The following is a 17274-nucleotide window of genomic DNA, read 5'->3' as shown; positions in this document are numbered from 1 at the left end:
ATGACCAAGGGATGGTGCAAGTTGAAGGTTCCCCACTCTGTCATAGAGGATTGATCCATCAACAGTTGTAAGCCAGCTGGATGAATGAAACATTCATATTCAGATGAGCATACATCAATATATCAGCGGAAGCAGATAAAAAAATAATGGGGGGGTATTCACTTTGTGTTTTGGATTATTGCACAACTGTTCAAAAAGAATACTAAAGTCAACTAGATGCTTTGTTGTTGTTGTTCAATCCAGTAGGGTTATTCTGGTGTTTATATGCATTTATTTCCGTAGGAGCCAACTCCTATGGGGCATGGGAGATTGACTCCCCCAAAAAATGTTTGAGGGGGCCAGGGCCCCCAAAGTTTATGAGCACTGCCATTCAAATGGTGCATGTGCACGACATCATTGATTATGCAGGGCAGGCTTACCTAGGCCCCCATAATATTTTATTCAAGTTGGAGTCCCTGTTTCTATCTGAAGCTAAATGCTGGAAACATAATAACTTGAGAGTCAGCATTACCAATCTCTAGTTATAGTTAGCTATGACTATTTTCAGTCAGAGCCAATGATAAAATTGGACGCTACAATAAAGCAAAACTCATCCTTGCTCCCCTGGGGGTGGTGGAAAAGTGACTAAAGCTATGCAATAAATACCTATCATAGAGTGATTCATTGCAAACAGAGCTATAGGGTACAAATAACCTTCAAACGTTATCAGAGAAGGAGATACTGGAGAAAAATATATCTAGGAGTCATGGATGCCTCCCCAGACCATCAGAAACAGATTTCCCCAGCAGCCCCCAAGGCACACAATACAGCTCAATGTCAGGCAGAAACATCCTGTTTTGAAGAATGTCTTTGTACGGTAGTTGTAAGGATTTTTGTATCTGCAGCATAGTTAACACTGCTTTTGCCATATCTTCCTCACCTCTGTACTCATGCCAGACCCTTGAAAAAGATCACCCACCAGGGCCTTGATACCTTCATAGGAAATTATGCTGATGCCACCACTATCTATTTGTTTTAATTACACCCCAGTCAGAAGGTGTGGAGGCTACAGAAGCATGGCCTCCTGTTTGTGGTCCAGCTTAAGTCATGTTACCTGCATATTTTATCATTCGGTCTCAAAAAGGCATGTCAGAGAGACACATTAACTACAGAACCAATAGGGAACCCATTCAAACATCTCCCAGTCAGAGGCAGAGCTTCATGCTCCAGCACTGGGGTGGGGGCGGAGAGCAGGTGGGGGCGTGGCTGGCACATGTCCTGGGGGCGTGGCATGTGTCCTGTGGGCGTGGTGCCCAGTGTGGGCAGCCATGATGGCACCCCACCGGGATTGTGCTGCCAGGGGCGGTGAGCTCCCCCCGCTCCCTTCTTCCTCCGCCAGTGCTCCCAGTATGAGGAAGATACAACCCATCATTCCTAGTGGGGTAGGAAAGCTGAAAATAATGGCAATATATTTCACATTTGGCAACCAATGCACCCCCTTTGGTTTCAGATAGTACACGGGTAGACGAGTCTAGAAAGCCAGGGGCACAAATTTTCACCACCCTCTAGCATAGCCTTTCTCAACCTGTGGATCCCCAGATGTTGTTGGACTACAACTCCCATCACCCCTAGCTAGCAAGGCCAGAGCTCAGGGATGATGGGAGTTGTAGTCCAACAACATCTGGAGACCCATGGGTTGAGAACCACTGCTCTAGCAGCTATGGTGGCTCATTTACCAGAAGTAATATATTGTAGCAAAATATATATCAGGGGGCTTAGTTTGGTTAGCATCGAGTATACACTTCGAGAGTTAATGCTAAATCAGCCACAACAGCAGCTAGACGGCTGTGAAAATTTGTGCCCCAGGCTTTTTTAGACTTGTCTACCCATGTACTACATGAAACCAAAGGAGTCCATTTGTTGACAGCTGTGGTGTCTCCCGTCCCCCCAGTTCTCCCACCCAGTGGCGTAGCGTGGGTTGTCTGCACCTGGGGCAAGGCAAGTAATTTGCGCCCCCTAACCCGTGGATTTGCGCCCCCTAACCTGTGGATTTGCGCCCCCTAACCTGTGGATTTGCCCTAACCCCAGATGTTGCGCCCGGTGCGGCCGGCCCCCCCTGCACCCCCCCACGCTACGCCACTGCTCCCACCCCACTATCTCCTTCTTTGCCCTCTTCCAAGAGTAGCAGAAATGTTCGGAATAATTTGTAATAACAGTTACAATGTTTCCTGACTCTTTCCCAGTGGAGGCTGGTCCATTAAGGCACATGGTTGTGTGGCTGTGAAGCTGTCTCTGTCTTTTAGCCTCACCTATTCTCATTTTTCCTCTTGTGAGGACAACTTCAAGCACCATACATGTGGAAGGGCCTTGGTGTCTGAATGTTGCAGTAAGTGATAACCCTAGTAGAGGCAGAGGCTGAGCTAGCTGCTCCGGCACCAGGAGTGGCGCACATGCTGTGCACCCGGGGGTGGGGTCATGGGGGCTGGGCGAGGGTGCCAAGGGGACGTTGCTCATGGAAAGCATCCCGGGGGCGAGACGCCCAGGGGGGCAGAGTGAGACGCCCATGGGGGGGGGTGGAGCGAGATGTCCATGGCTGGTGGCTTCCAGGAGGGCAGGGGAAGCAGCCTGGGAGTGGAGGGCAATGCCACACTGCCCGGCCGTGACTCCCAAATCTCCCCCGAGCTGTCAAAATGAAGGGGGAAAGGGGAAGGCCACCAGCAAGGCTGCGCAGCTCTGCCGCTTCCCCCGATGCCTCGGGGTAAGCTTGAGAGTTGCAGATGGGCAGCATGCCAAATGTCACCCCTCTCAGTGATGACACTGCTGTACAGTGGTGCCCCGCAAGACGAATGCCTCACAAGACAAAAAACCCGCTAGACGAAAGGGTTTTCCGTTTCGGAGGCGCTTCGCAAGACATTTTCGTCTTGCGAAGCAAGCCCATAGGGAGTCTCGCCATTCCCCCCCGCTCCCCCCCTTTTTCTAAGCCGCTAAGCCGTTAATAGCCTTTTAACAGCTTAGCCGCTAAGCTGCTAAATCGCTAATAGCGCTAATCCGCTTAGCCGCTAATAGGGTTGCTTCGCAAGACGAAAAAACCACTAGACGAAGAGAATCGCGGAACGGATTCTTTTCGTCTTGTGAGGCACCACTGTATTTGTTTCGTTGAAAAGGCAGTCCATAAACATTTCTGATAAATGCATGGAGGTCTGAACAATGAAACAGTGCTTTCTTGGGAAGATGCTTGCAGGTCAAAGCACTTATCTCCTCACTGTGAATAGGTTCAACCGATGGTGGTTGTTGTTGTTGTTTGCAGATTTGGTCATTACTAAAGGCACAGGAGCAGCCATGGTTGGTTGCTGTGGTCGGCTGGCGACCTCAATTGAAAGCCCCTGGCTCCCTCTTAGCCCACAATCCCTTGAATTGCTCTCTTTTTCTGCTGTCAAAACTGGCTACTCTGCAGTGTCATCGCTGTGCAAATCAACAGCACGAGAGAGCTAGACACCCCAGACTATGATATGTTCTTTTTTAAAAATAGGGCTTGCCATCCCAGCCCCACAAAATCCATTCTACAGGGAACATCATATTGCCATCAGATGGCTAACACGCTTCAAACATCTGGTGACTACTTCTCTACCACTTGAATATGAATGGTGACATTTTTATCCCATTAGGAATCCCTTGGGCAATCCCATTTTTGGGTGTGATATTACCAGCAGAAGAATTAATAAGGCAGGTTAATATGTCTGCATGTATTAATAAACCACTGCTAGCATAAAAAAACAGCTGGTCCTTGTTTGCTATCAGCTTTCTGATTTCCCTGATGTTACCTCGGCTATGCATTATGAAGTTATAAGTCGGCTTCTTCTGCAGTTTCAGTTTGCCTGCTTGGGTTGGGGAAAAAAAATCAAAAACAAAACAAATCCCTCTTTCATAAATGAAGATTGTCAATCAGACATAAATTAAACTTGGTGTAAATGTCATTTCATCGCTTACAGTTGATGCTTTACATTTAGCCCTTAAACATGGCTGTCTGCTCACATTATTACGATCTATGCTCTTCTGACAGCCCTGGTATTAATTGCACCAAATTGCTTGCCTTTCAGTCCATTTCATCTTTTTCAGAAAGATGCCTTAAGAAGATCTGGAAGAAAATGACTCACTTGTAACACGTGAAGAAGACAGTATTCTGGGCTGCATTTAGGGTCAGCACACAAAATCACAGTTTGGACTCAATTTTTAATTCCTGGCATGGTGGGTGTGTTTGTGCCAGTCACATTTGTGACAAAATGGGCTTAATATTAGACCCAGATGTAGATAAAGCATGCTACCACAACATCTGGTATGTTCCCCCTGGGCCAGGGAAAAACAAATTAGCCAATGGATAGGAAATGAACGTGGGAAGTGATTGTGTGAATCCGCCAAACCTTGTCTAAACTTTTCCCAGGAATGCTAATGCTGAATACAAATCTCACAATGGCATGCAAAGTAGATATTTTTAAACAGCAGCCACCATACACATGATAGTTGTGTGAACAGGAACAAAAATGGCTTTTATGCTTCCTTTTCCAAGCTTTTCCAAGCTAGTAAGTGGGAGCTAAAGGTGTGCCAAGTTTCTAAAAACACCGCCACCACCAAAACCCAAAGAGCACACTTGATTAGAAGCAAGCACAGCAATGCAATGGTAAAAGCAGCCTCTGTTTTGCCCTAGTTAGACCTCACAAGCAGATTCCTGTTCTTGCCTTGCCTTCATTGATCACATAGATCAATGGTGTTGGTTTGAAGGGTATCTAAGTCATACTGTCTAAATAGAGTTTTCTACTTGGCTGGCTTTGTGGTTTGGCTGAACTTCAGTTTGAACTTTTCTGCTCCCTAGTTGCTACTGATCTAATTAGACTTGGATACCAAAGCTATTTAAAGCCTTGGAGACAAACATAGCCCTACAATGGAGAGTTCTCACTGCTATCAAGAGCCTTGCCAGTGACAGCAGGAAGGGCCTAATCCAAAACTTATTGATGTTACTGGTGGCCAGGCAATGGATTTGCACAGAGTTTGATTAGACCTTTAGTGCCATAAACCTGTAGAAACACACACACACCTCTTTTGTAAGTGAATGGGCATCAGCTAAATTGCATACTTCAATGTCTTTATAAAAACAAAAACAAAGGTCTTCAGTCTATAAGCAATGATTCAGCGGGAGAAAACCTGCATAAATTCAAGGCCCCTTTCACAGGCTCCTTTCATGCTGGGAAAATCTTCATCTCAGCTCCTTCTTGGACTGTGATGGTAATATCAGGAGTCCCAGATGTGTAGGACACATATTTTCAAGCTGGGGGGGGGGTGTTCTTAACTTAAAAGCTACATCTCTCTTTCTTGCGTGGCATGATTAAATGGGCACCTGCAATATTGCACTTGAGCACATGTACACCATTAACTTTCACAAAAACCCTTTTCATAAAAACTTTTCATAAAAACAGCTGTATTATGGAAGCTGACCACCAAATGGGGCCTTACTGCCTATCTAACCTCACTGTGTTGCCATCCAGCCATCCAGCCTTTCTGCTTACAACAAGATGGTGGCTGTTGCCGCCAGCCAACTTCCCTTTATTTAGCCTCAATGTTGCCCTTGTAAAACTCAGCAGGGAGGAGGATGAGGACAAGATGAGAGTTAGCTGGCTATGCTTGCCATTGGCTCTGGCTCCACCCACTCTTGGGTCTTACCAGTTCCAAAGGACACTGCCCAAAACTGCTGGCCACTGATGAGGGCATCAGTTTCCAGCCCTCAGATTAGCAACTTGAGGCTAAAGCCACTAGGAAGAAAAATGGAGTCAGTCATCCGCAGCCTGGTGTATTATCCCTCAGCATTTTTCTTCCAGAAACATATTCTTGTCAAACACACAGTCACTGAACACAAACAATTTTGCTGTTACATAAGAACACAATAAGAGTGCTGCTGGATCAGACCAGCAGTCCATGTAGTGCAGCATCGTCTGCAGAGTGAGCAAACAGATGCCTCTGGGAAGCTCATCAGTTGGACATGAGAGTAGTTGGGGAAGGACAGTAGTTCAGTGGTGCAGCACATGCACTGCATGCCAAAGGTTCAGTGTTCAATCCCAGCAGCTGGTACCAAGAGGCACAATGCTTCTGAAATCTGGAGGCTGCATATAGCCATCATGATGTGTAGCCATTGATAGTTGCTTAATCTTTTATAACGCCCTTTAAGAAAATGGCCACCACACCTCTCGTGGCAATGAATTCCACACTTGTGTGAAAAGTCCCTCCATTTGTCGGCCCTGAATCTGTCCTGCCATTTAGTTTCATCACATGACCCTGGGTATCATGAGAGAAAGAAACTCTTCACTAGCCACTTTTCCCAACTCATCCCGAGTTGTGACTGTGTAGATTAGGATTTCATCTCAGCTTGTAACAACCAGTGCTGTTTAAAGGGTAAAGATGGATGTGTACTGCAACCCTGCAATCATCACCTGAGGCCCTCCATGAAAGGTTCAAAGATTGGCAACACGAGAATGGGCCTTTTCTGTGGTGGCTCCCTGCTTGTGGAATGCTCTCCCTAGGGAGGCTCACCTTATTATATATATACTTAGGCACCAGGCAGAAACATTCCTCTGTCATGGATGCTTTAGTTGAGAGTCCTGTGTTGGTTGGAGTAGATGGCTCTTAGGATCTCTTCCAGCTCTACAATTCTATTGTACTATTGTATTATATCGACTCCTTTCTGCAATACAATTCCTGTAGAAAATGTGATGCCTGTAGATACGTTTATGTTTTTCTCCTGAAACGAAGTTCACATAATGGAGGACAGGGGAAAAGTAACCACCTTCCATTTGTGAAATCGTGAAACTGTCTGAAATCCACAACGTGGTCAAAATAGCTGCAGAATGAAGTGGTTTGATGTTAAACTGAAAGAGTCTAAAATGATGGGAGACGTAAATGACTCTCCCCTGCAAGGCCACATGACTGTTCCATGTCAGATTATGACCTCTCAAGCCTCTGTTTCCTCCTTCTGCCTCCCTGCAGCACAGCTGTTTTGGAGAGGAATGGCAAGTTGGGAGCAGGGAAGAGATGATGATGGAGCAGCTGGAAGGAGGAAATAATTAAATCTTATAGAGAACCACCTAATATTTTCCCTAGTTACTCTGACTTTGAGTCACCAGGAGCACATTAAGGGTAATTGAGTTAGGTCAATTTGTTGTCCAAATGATATTAAGGTAGCTGTGTACAAAAAAAATAAAAATAATGAGATTGCACTGTGTCTCTTTAGCTCAGCCCTGGCAACTAACATGAGTCGCTCTGCTCTCTCTTGCACCTTTCAGCAGGGAGGGGGGAGAATGAACTTTTTGCAAAGCCATTTGCTTGCTTTTCTCAGGTCACATCCATCACCCTGGTAACAAAAAGTTAAAAAAAAAGAGCATCCTAGTTGCTCAATGTCTGAATAATAATAATGATTATGATTTATTATTTGTACCCCACCCATCTGGCTGGGTTTCCCCAGCCACTCTGGGTGGCTTCCACAAAGACCAAAAATACACTAAGATGTCACACATTAAAAACTTCCCTGAACAGGGCTGCCTTAAGATGTCTTCTGAATGTCAGGTAGTTGTTTTTCTCTTTCACATCTGGTGGGAGGGTGTTCCACAGGGTGGGCGCCACTACCGAGAAGGCCCTCTGCCAGGTTCCCTGTAGCTTTGCTTCTTGCAGTGAAGGAACCACCAGAAGGCCCTCGGCGCTGGACCTCAGCGTCCGGGCAGAACGATGGGGGTGGAGATGCTCCTTCAGGTACTCCTTCAGAAGGAGTATTTGGGATGCTACCTGACAACCTCCTTATTGAGCATTCATCCTGATTTGCTTGCACAAAACTTACGCGGAAATTAGATTATATCCAGTCTTTATTGGTTTTGTGTGTGTGTTGGGACATCTTCCTGTTAATAACTAATTCACCCAACACTTTTAAGTACATTTCACTTTACCACAAAAGGTCTGGTTTTTATTTGTCGTGGATTTGTGGTGCTAGGGTGACAGAGAGCTTCAATCCACTTTAACTGTGCAAACCTAAATTTATGGCATGCATTTGAATCCCCCTACAAAATAGTGAGAGACTGAATGTACCCTTGGAGCACTGGGATTGCCAGTCCATGCCAACCTGTTTGTGCTAAACAACATGCATTGTGGATATCGGGTGTGATTCATTTGCTGCATTTTAAAATTATTTCAGATTAACAGCTCAGTCATAAAGTAAAGTGGACCTCATTACTGCTCCTTTTGACAGTGTTCCTTTCTGTTGGAGCATTGGATGTATTAGAACAAATTGCTTAAAGAATGCATATTCCTGACACCACAACACACTTATCTCTATGTGCAGGTCATGTGTGTTTCTGCTCATGGGCACATTAAATTCTTAGTAAATTCTTAGCAAGCTGCATCTGCAAATCAAGGAGGAGGCCACTTCTAGTGAGGAAAAAATGGAAACATTTGAGAGCCAGTGTGGTATATTGATTAGAGCAGTCAAGATGTTCTGACTGCAATTCCCATTCTCCCTGATGGTTGGCCATGCTGGTTGGGACTGATGGGAGTTGTAGTCCTAAACTTCTGGAGACCACCATGTTGAAGAAGGCTGAATTAGAGTATAGGTTCAAAGGCCCTGGGCAATGTTGGGCCAGTCACTATTTCTCAACACAGGGTGGTTGTGAAAGGGGTAAAAGGGGAGATTATGTGCCTCTTGAAGGAAATATGTATAAATACATATTTTTTCTATGGGCTTATATTATTAAGATTGGACACCGGGATCACATAACAAGGTACCTTCAGCAATGTGCAACTCTTACATCAATAAAAATATGGTTGCTGTGAATTCCGCTTCAGATATTGGTTGGCGGAGGGGGGCACTTGTATCTCCCATCCTGCCTCACATGCTTTTATTCAAGACATGTTCATCCAATGGATGGATGGTCCACAGCAAGAATCCTCAACAGGCGCTATTTGGAAGCAGGATCTTTGCAGGTTTAGCTCAGCAGGGTTCTCTGCTGTTGGCACTGAGCCAGCCGCTTGCAATTCTGGCACACGAGCTCATGTCACTCAATTGGCTTCCTTTTATTTAAATCAAGGGTTTTTGCTATTGATGCAAAGACAAAAACAGACAGGGGGGAGGTTCAAGTTCATCCCTGGGGTAACCTCATTCATGTGAGGGGCTCGAGTACAAGAGTCCAACCTGCCCTCCAAGGCCTTCCTGTTTTGACCAACAAAATCCAAGGTTTTAAAACCTTGCCTGTTTTTCATGGCTCTCTTGTGACGGTTGTAAATGTCTGATCACCTAGTAAAAGCAGCGGAGGAGACATAAATCACGCTGGTCCTGGAGACGAAGAATGTCAGTGCAATTCTAGATTTACTTTTGTGCAACAAGGAAGGAAATAATTATGTTAATGAAGGGCTAAATCACATCCTGTACTGAGCTGTTTGCGATTTCACTGGCTTTCCCCAGAAACAGAAACACAGAGCTGATTATTTTCTGAGTTCCTGACAAATGCTTATTCAGGTAAGGTGGAATTTCTTAACTTGCTGTCAGTTAGATACACCAGTCAGGTTAGAACCAAACATTTGGAAGAAAAGAAGGAGCCACCTCCATTATGTTTTTGTCATTGATATTCTACTCAATATTGATCCAGAGCAGAACTCCGACGTATAGTTAGCAGAGTAAAAACTTAAACACGTTGCAGGATTCCCAAAAAATAGACCAGAGGCAATTAATACTTCATCCAGCAGAGCTTTACTGCAACTGAAGGCAAATGAGCATAATGATTAGAAATCCAATACATTCAAGTTTGGCACTGTCCATAAGAAATCCATTTGCAGCAAACTTAACTTAAACTTACAATAACTTATTTGACCAAACTGTGGGAGGCAGTGGAAGACAGGAGTGCCTGGCGTGCTCTGGTCCATGGGGTCATGAAGAATCGGACATGACTAAACGACTAAACAACAACAAAATTTATAATAAGTCTTAAACTTAACGCTATATACAGAGCGCCACACCAGAAGGAAAAGAGATAGAAAGAGAAAAGGAAAACCCAGGCTTCTTCTGGTCCTAATTTTATAGTCAGCATGACCTTAACAGAAGAGATAACAGAACTAGTTTAAGCCAGCTGTACTCAGCTTCTCTGAAGGAATAACCCAAACATCATGAACCTTCTGCTTGTTTCTTTCACACAGAGAAGCTTCCAGAACACTCTTGAATGAATTAGAATAGGAAAGATCTCTACACATCAGATCCATACCTTCTGCACTAAGAAATGCAAACTGACAGTTTTCTTCCTTCATCCCTCAACCAATTACCCTCCTTCACCAGCCAGTGGTGGACAAATGCTATTTGATACTTCCCACATCCTATCAGTGCAGGCCATTTTCTTCCCTGTCCAGGCCCTGTGGCTGACACTGGACTTATTGCTGTGAGCAGAGTTCCTTCCATACTCAGAAAGAGTGCTGTGTGATTTGTTCAATGCATAGTTTTTCCTCATAAGAAGACACAAAGGCTAAGGCATTTATTATTTGCATAGACGTGGGAGAGAAATTCAAATCAGTTCAGATTTAAAGGCAAACCTGCCTAATTCTCATTTTCCAAAACAGCTCGCAATACAAAATGCAGCCATTCTTCAAGATTTGCAATTCACTGAATTTGGCAGGGAAGTAATCTGCACAAAAGTGCCCACACTGGGGTAAAGTATGCATAAAGTTGCATATAGTTAAAATAACGTGCAAAAATGCATATTGTTACAGGGAAAATTGTTTTACAAAAAATGTGTATATTAGACAAAACTGGTTACAAATATGCCAGCAGTGGCATAGTGTAGGCAGTGGCGAAGCTGCATGCTCTACTACCAGGGGTGGAGAGTAGGTGGGGGTGTGGCTGGCACCCCCCGGGGGCGTGCTGCACATCCTGGGGGCGTGGTATGCCACTCATGAGGGCGTGGCGCACAGGGGCATGGTGTGCGTTCTGGGAGTGTGGTGTGCTGCCTGTGGGGACGTGGCACCTGGTGTGTGTGGCGCGTGTCTGGGGGCACCGCGATGGCACCCTACTGGAATAGTGGTGCCGGGGGTGGTCCGCTCCCTCCGCACTCCCGTTCCTCCAACAGTGAGTGTAGGGGGGCAAAGGGGTGGTTGCCCTGGGCACAAAATTTAGTTAGGGGTGCAAAATTTCAGCATCCGGTGCTGCCTTAATACAGCTGTGTGCTTCCATCTCTGGGCTCTGTTGAACCAGGAAGTGACCTCTCCAGACGATGGAACGACTCTTCTTTTCTTATCTCTGCAGCTGTGATCTCCTTGGTGACATGGATGCAATTAGGCATACTCTGTCCGTTTCCCTCTCTCCCACCCACCCCGTGTGGCCCCAGGCACTGGCAATCCATGCTATGCCATTGTATGCCACTGCCATAGTTTAAGGCCCAGGAGGAATGTCGCTGGGAGTTGGGGGGGGGATTAAAGATTTCCCACGCCTTTTCAGATCACACTAGTGTGCTACAGCCTCTCCCTATAACTTTCTTCACGCTAGGTCCCATTTTTTTTAGACTGTCTGTTTCAAAATGGCGAGGAGCTTGAGCAGGAGCTTGAGGTTTTCCATTATTCAGATAGAGTGAATTAAAGTTACATGAAAATAGACAGATCACTGATGGTAGAGATGAAGGACTGCAGTGTTTTTGAATGTAAGCGGCCTCAGCATGGCACAGCCCTCGGCATATGTGCATATGACTCAAACCGAAACAAATCAGCCATCACAGGAGAGATAATGTCTATCTGTGAAAGTTTTAAGAAAGGAGTAGATGATTTCCTTTAGCTGATAATTGACTACATAGATCTACATCCCCTCTCCCCCGCTCCCGAGATCAACATTTCATTTTTATTTTCTCTACACTACTGGGATTAAGTGAAAACAACATGTGTTAAAACTTCATAAATTCGGGCAAAATGGAATTATTTGTCAGCCAATGGTGTGATTTTTAGACTCTTCAGAAGAAGTAGAAACTACTGCACAGAGTTACGGCCATTCAATGTATTCCCGTTCTATAACCTCAAATTATGCATTCAGACTTGGAACAGAGAATATAAAGCATACAAATCATCCTATATATGTATGAGCAGCGGGGAGTGTCAATGGGATCGCCTATGATACTGCACCAGATTTCTTAACATTGTGACTGCTGTTGCAAGAGCAAGCAGAAAAGCTAAAAGAACAACAAATGACCCCAAGAAATGATCCCTTGAAAAGCCAAATGAAATTTGCAGGTTTTTGCAACAACAACAACAACAACAACAACAACAATAATAATAATAATAATAATAATTTATTATTTATACCCTGCCCATCTGGCTGAGTTTCCCCAGCCACTCTGGGCGGCTCCCAATCGAGTGTTAAAAACAATGCAGCATTAAATATTAAAAACTTCCCTAAACAGGGCTGCCTTCAGATGTCTTTTAAAAATAGGATAGCTGCTTATTTCCTTGACATCTGATGGGAGGGTGTTCCACAGGGCAGGCGCCACTACCAAGAAGGCCCTCTGTCTGGTTCCCTGTAACCTTGCAGTGCGGGAACCGCCAGAAGGCCCTCGGCACTGGATTTCAGTGTCCAGGCTGGATGATGGGGGGTGAAGACGCTCTTTCAGGTATACAGGACCAAGGCCGTTTAGGGCTTTAAAGGTCAGCACCAACACTTTGAATTGTGCTCGGAAACATACTGGGAGCCAATGCAGATCTCTCAGGACCGGTGTTATATGGTCTCGGCGGCCACTCCCAGTCACCAGTCTAGCTGGATTAGTTGCAGTTTCTGGGTCACCTTCAAAGGTAGCCCCACGTAGAGCGCATTGCAGTAGTCCAAGCGGGAGATAACGAGAGCAGTTATGTTGGCAGGGGTGGGTCTTGCTGCTCAAAGGAAGCTGCTGTCCAGTTTAAGGTTGGTTTTGCTGGTTGTTAGAGCAACATTCAAGCCCACCTCCTAGACTAGCCTCCACTTGGAACTATCAAAGGTGCTACTCACCATCCTGGTGTGACTTTTCGGACCTCGATTTGCCAGACCTCACTTATTTGGACCTATCCTTTGCTTTGCCTAACCTTGCCTTACTGGAACCTAGCCTTTACTTGACCTCACCTTGCTTACTGGATCCTGAACTAGTGAGTTGTGACCTGGTGTTTTCACGCATGCTAGAAACCTCTCCCTTGTCTGGGACCACTGCCTGGATACAGGTGGAACTAACACAGAATGAAAATGAACAAGTAATGTAAAAAAAGAAAAAGAAAAACAGACCACTGCAATGCCAATGTTAAGTGTCCCCCAATTTTTTTTCAGCCCTCACTGAAATTATCCCCAGATATAGAGTGGTGGAGGAATTTCACAGCCCCTCTCTTTAAAACTATGTTACTATAGTGTGATGAGACTGTGACATTATTCTTGTAGGCATCCGATCACCCTGTAGCAATACATGTCGTTCATGCTCTGTCAAAGAGCCTGAAAAATCCTCCAGCTATTAGTAATATGACCCAAATTTCTTTGTTACGTTCATCCGGTGAAGGTGAGCAACAATTAAAAAAAATGAAGAGCAACTTCAGGGGGGTTGGGAAGGAAATCTTTATACGTTAGAAATAGATCTTCTCTCTTTCAATTATTTTCTTCCTATGCTCACATTCCCGTGTGTGGGCGCTAAAGGAAATGCTCATTTCACCTACCAGGGGAAGAAAGTTTGTAATTTGAAAACCATAATAACTTCCTTTTACAATATTATGTGTCTGAGAGAGACTAGCTAAAATCTATGCAGTGGTTCCTCTTGAATGTTTCTGATTTCAATCTATGAAGGGTCAGTGCAAGCCAGAAATTGTTACATGGAGAGACAAATGCCTGCCAGCAGCCATATAAAAGAGGAGTTTTCAACATCGATTCTGAAAAGTTGTCACTGTAATTATAACTGAGTAATAAAAACTATGCACAACCTGAATATAGATTTTATATCTGAGGAGAACAATAAAGTTATGATCCACTTTAGATTCTTCGCTTTACCAGCATAAGGCCTATAAAATAGTTGCTAGCTTCTAAATATGGCCCTCCAGCCCTTTCTGCCTGACCCTTGGGGATCTCCCCAGGTCACATACCCTTCCCAGTCACATCTTCTCTCACCAGGCCACATCTCTCACTGGCCTTGCTTCATACCCTCCTTGAATGTTTTTGTGTGCCTTGAATGTGTGCTTCAATTATTATAATGACTCCTTGCTTGGATGGATGGAGGATAGAAAGCTGGAACGTGTGCAGAGGAGGGCAACCAAAACGGTCAAGGGTCTGGAATCCAAGCCTTATGAGGAATGGTTGAAAGAGCTGGGTATGTTCAGCCTGGAAAAGAGGAGATATGATAGCCATCTTTGAATATCTCAAGAGCTGTCACATGGAAGAGGAAGCAAGCTTGTCTCCTTCTGCTCTGGAGGGTAGGACTTGAACCAATGGCTTCAAGTTACAAGAAGGGAGATTCTGGCTAAACATCAGGAAGTAATTTCTAACAGTTAGAGCTGTTTGACAGTGGAACAGTCTCCTTCGGGAGGTTATGGACTCTCCTTCCTTGGGGGTTTTAAGGAGAGGTTGAGTGGCCATCTGTCATGGATGCTTTAGCTGAGAGAGTTGAACTAGATGATCCTTGGGGTCCCTTCCAACTCTACAACTCTATGATTCTATGAAAGGTGCATGTGAGTGGTTAGAAACTAACCTGCTGTACCAAGGTAAAATTTACATGAATCGCACTGTCCACTTTTGCCTGTCACCCTGCCCACCACTTGCACGTGGGCTTCAAAATGCTGCTCGGAAGGTTGCTTCAAAAGTATAACAATGCTTTTGAAAGATCAGCATTCTAGGTCCAGTGCTATTTTTATATTGGAGTTTCAAACTCCAGTGGAAAACAGAGGTCAAAAGACTGTACAGTTATGATGATGGTGACCTCTTCGCATTCATCACCACACTGACGAAAATCAAACATGGATACCTTCCTCCATCTGAGATGGAGAGGGAGAAAGATGGCATCCAGTGAAGTAGCTGACATTAAGTTGTTTTTTATTATTATTATTATTATTATTATTATTATTATTATTATTATTATTATTATTGCTGATAGTGATTAAATGAGTTGATTCAAGGGATCTAAGCTAGTGGCAGAGCAAGCCAATCAGGCGCCTGGGGCAGTGCCCAGGGCTGGGGCCAGCCGCCCATGGGGGTGGGGCCATCCGGGGCAGGGCGCTCCACAGGGCCTCTGAGGAGTCTGCCTGCCTCCTCCCCCTCAGCTGTCCTACAGCTGAGGGGGAGACAGTGGGCGGACCGTTTGGGGCAGCGCGGAGCCTGTGGGTGCACTGCAGACCCTGCAGTGAGTGCTGCCCAGCATTTTGTCACCCCCCTCAGTGGTGACACCCGGGGTGACCCGCCCCCACCACACACCCCTTCCTCTGCCCCTGATCCAAGCTCACCCAAACTATTGACTGCCCAAGACCACATCAATTCTGCTTATTATAGCAAACCACTGCTCTTGGGATAAATTTAATTCATTCGTGCAATGTTGTAGGGCAGTGATTCCCAAACTGTGAATGAACTGCTAAGTATACTGCTAAGAACATTACCTGCATGCGGCAAGATGAAGCTAATATACTCATCCTCTGTGAAGACTGTCCGCTACATTTCTATGTGAATCATTGGTCTCAAGTTGCCTTGTCTGGGCAAACACTTCTAATCCTGCCTTCAGCTAATCCCAAAACAGAGAGAGTCTGGAGAATTACTGAGGAGGCTTCTTGCTGCGTTCTGCATGAATTTCTACTCTAAGCTTGTCTCACAGGCATATTAGAAGATGCCTTGTATCAGGTCAAACTATTTGTCCTTGTGACCTAGTATTGCCTAGTCTGATTGGCAGTGACTCATCAGGATCTGTCACCAGGATTCAATGATCCGTTTACCTGCTGCTGTTCCTTCGACTGGAAAGGCCGGATATTGAACCTGGGGCCTTCTCCATACATACCATGTGCTCGACCACTGTGATATCATCCATCTGCTTTGACAGAGGTCCCACACAGGGGTCCTTCCCATAACCTGCTACCTGGTTCTTTAAATGGAGATGGCAAGGAACCTCCTGCATAACAAAGAACTACTTGCACAAATAACATTGGCTCTAACACTGAGCTATGGAGTCACCACCACCACCAAAATTAAATAAATGTATGGTTGAGATGGGGTGGACTCCTTTTCTGGACTAAGAGTGAAGTTTGCCTCCATTCTGAATTCGGAGAAGGAGAAGGAGAAGAGTATCAAAAGTTTGATACAAGGAGACTGTTCCCATAAAATGAGAAAAAGGTTACACACTATGAGGCTATGAAGCAACATTTTTTTGACCAGTCAGTGTGGTTCCATGTGAATTTGCTGCTGAAATGTGTTCAAAATGTAAGCTGAGCTGATGAAGATAAGAGCCTTAAATTTACACAAAAGACCGATCCCCTGCTAGCCTTCCTGATCCGACGGCTTTGAAGGCTACTGTCCAACACCCTTTGAAGTTAATGGGAAATGAGGAAGCCCAGCATCATCCAGGATAGGGCCGTGAGAGATTGGTATAGTCTTGCTGGGCATGCCAAAGGTTGTACAGCCAAAGCCTGCTGTGCAACATGACAGAACTTTCATCCCCTTTGATCCTGCAGTCAAAGAGAGGTTTAACATTTTTTCAAAGGTGCTATCAAATCTTGTATTTTACTGCAAAGGATCCACGGTATAAAGGAAGAACTGCTTGCAGGAGACTGGACTGCCAGGCACCTTAATACCCTAGGCAGACTCACACAATGGATATGTTCTAAAGTTTCCTTCATTTTAAATGACATTGCTTCTGGGGTGGGACTGGGAGGATAAGAACTCTCCCTTGCCAGCCCCTCTTTGTATGGCTGGGTTTGAAGTTTTACATGCTACTGAAATCACATAAAAGCAGGCTATGAACCCTTGTGGGTAGACAGAGCAGGAAGGACATCCTCACTTGCAGCAAGAGGAAAAGGAAGCCAGTTCAAGGGTCCTGACTGAACACATTTCTTCCATCCCATAATAGGTGACTTAAATATACTTGTTTGTGCAACCCACTTGTGCTTGTGCTGAATTTGAAAACATCACAGGGCATTGCATTCCAGCCATGGCTGCTTAAATTTCTGAAAAGTTTCTGGTCCATTTCTCTAACATGGCTATGCACAAACAGTGACCCGCCATATCACACAGCAATGCAGATCATCAATGATGAATCGTTGGTTGCTAAA

The sequence above is a fragment of the Podarcis muralis genome, chromosome 9 (assembly GCF_964188315.1).
Source record: "Podarcis muralis chromosome 9, rPodMur119.hap1.1, whole genome shotgun sequence".
Taxonomy (NCBI): Eukaryota; Metazoa; Chordata; class Lepidosauria; order Squamata; family Lacertidae; genus Podarcis; species Podarcis muralis.
This window is presented reverse-complemented; position numbering follows the sequence as displayed.